At 47.4% G+C, this 2,501-nt stretch overlaps 1 pseudogene; it reads left to right on the top strand.

Annotated features, from left to right (window-relative positions):
• Positions 1 to 581: 581 nt before the first annotated feature.
• LOC144577806 (nucleophosmin pseudogene) lies at positions 582 to 1,198 on the top strand (annotated as a pseudogene).
• Positions 1,199 to 2,501: the final 1,303 nt, after the last annotated feature.

The raw sequence follows: 2,501 nt of genomic DNA, 5'->3' as shown, positions 1-2,501 counted from the left end.
AACGAGATCCTATCTCAAAACAAAAGAAAAAAGAAGGCAGGCCGGGTATGATGGCTCACAGCTGTAATCCTAGCACTTTGGGAGGCCAAGGCATGTGGATCACGTGGTCAGGAGTTCAAAACCAGCCTGACCAAGATGGTAAAACCCTGTCTCCACTGAAAATACAAAAATCAGCTGGGCGTGGCAGTGCATGCTTGTAAACCAAGCTACTTGGGAGGCTGAGGCAGGGGAATCGCTTGAACTTGGGGGGGCGGGGAGGGGAGCGGAGGTTGCAGTGAGCAGAGATTGTACCACTGCACTATAGCCTGGGCTACAGAGTGAGACTCTGTCTTGAAAGAAAGAGAGAGAGAGAGAGGGAAGGAGGGAGGGGGAGAGAGAGAGAAAGGGAAAGAAAGAAAAAGAAAGAAGGAAGAAAGGAAGAGAGGAAGAGGTGGGCATGGTGGCTCACACCTGTAATCCCAGCACTTTGGGAGGCCAAGGCAGGCAGATCACGAGGTCAAGAAATTGAGACCATCCTGGCCAACATGGTGAAACCCCGTCTCTACTTAAAAAATACAAAAATTAGCTGGGTGTGGTGGTGCATGCCTGTAGTCCCAGCTACTCAGGAGGTGATTTACCTCTTTAAGGTGGGTAATGATTAAAATGAGCACCAGTTATCTTTAAGAATGGTCAGTTCGGGGGCTGGTGCGAAGGATGAATTGGAAGCAGAGGCAATGACTTATGAAGGCAGTTCAATTAAAGTAACACTGACAACTTTGAAAATGTCTGTACAGCCAACCGTTTCCCTGGGGGCTTTGAAATAACACCACCAGTGGTCCTATGGTTGAAGTGTGGTTCAGGGCCAGTACATGTTAGTGGACAGCACTTAGTAGCTGTGGAGGAAGATGCAGAGTCAGAAAATGAAGAGGAGGAGGATGTGAAACTCTTAAGTATATCTGGAAAGTGATCTGCCCCTAGAGGTGGTAGCAAATTTCCACAGAAAAAAGTAAAACTTGCAGCTGATGAGAAAGATGATGAAGAAGAAGACGATGATGATTCTGATGATGAGGAAACTGAAGAAAAAGTGCCAATGAAGAAATCTATATGAGATACTCCAGCCAAAAATGCACAAAACTCAAATCACGGCTGGCCATGGTGGCTCACATCTGTAATTCCAGCACTTTGAAAGGCCAAGGTAGGCAAATCATGAGGCCAGGAGTTTGAGACCAGCCTGGCCAACATGGTGAAACCCTGTCTCTACTAAAAATACAAAAAATTAGCTGGGTGTAGTGGCAGGCGCCTGTAATCCTAGCCACTCAGGAGGCTGAGGCAAGAGAATCACTTGAACCTGGGAGGTGGAGGTTGCAGTGAGCCAAGATCAAGCCACTGCACTCCAGTGCAGGTGACAAAGTGAGACTCTGTCTCAAAAAAAAAAAAAAAAAGTCAAATCAGAATGGAAAAGACTCAAAACCATCAACACCAAGATCAAAAGGACAAGAATACAGAGAAAAAACTTTTTTTTTTTTTTTTTTTTTTGAGACAGAGTTTCGCTGTTGTTACCCAGACTGGAGTGCAATGGCACAATCTCGGCTCACTGCAACCTCCGCCTCCTGAGTTCAAGCAATTCTCCTGCCTCAGCCTCCCGAGTAGCTGGGACTACAGGTTCATACCACCATGCCCTGTTAATTTCTGTATTATTAGTAGAGATGGGGTTTCATCTTGTTGACCAGGATGGTCTCGATCTCTTGACCTCGTGATCCACCCTCCTCAGCCTCCCAAAGTGCTGGGATTGTAGGCATGAGCCACTGCGCCCGGCCGAGAAAAAAACTCTTAACACACCAAAAGGATCTAGTTCTGTAGAAGATATTAAAGCAAAAATGCAAGCAAGCATAGAAAAAGGTGATTCTCTTCCCAAAATGGAAGCCAAGTTCACCAGTTCTGTGAAGAATTGCTTCCAGATGACTGACCAGGAAGCTATTCAAGATCACTGGCAGTGGAGGAAGTCTCTTTCAGAAAACAGGCTGGGCACAGTGGCTCACGCCTGTAATCCCAGCACTTTGGGAGGCTGAGGCGGGCAGGTCACGAGGTCAAGAGATCCAGACCATCCTGGCCAACATGGTGAAACCCCCGTCTCTACTAAAAATACAAAAAATTAGCCGGGCGTGGTGGTGCGTGCCTGTGGTCCCAGCTACTTGGGAGGCTGAGGCAGAACTGCTTGAAACCGGAAAACGGAAGTTGCAGTGAGCCAGGATCCTGCCACTGCACTCCAGCCTGGCAGTACAGTGAGACTCTGTCTCAAAAATAAAAAAGAGAAGAAAACAGTTTGGCCGGGCGTGTGGCTCATGCCTATAATCCTGAAACTTTGGGAGGCCAAGGTGGGTGGATCGCCTGAGGACAGGAATTCAAGACCAGCCTGGTCAACATATTGAAACCCTATCACTACTAAAAATACAAAAATTAGCCAGGTGTGGTGTTGCATGCCTGTAATCCCAGCTACTCGGAAGGCTGAAGCGGGAGAACTG

This window comes from Callithrix jacchus, chromosome 9 (assembly GCF_049354715.1).
Source record: "Callithrix jacchus isolate 240 chromosome 9, calJac240_pri, whole genome shotgun sequence".
Lineage (NCBI taxonomy): Eukaryota > Metazoa > Chordata > Mammalia > Primates > Cebidae > Callithrix > Callithrix jacchus.
The sequence above is the reverse complement of the archived record's forward strand: the minus strand, read 5'-3'. Positions and strand labels throughout refer to the sequence as shown.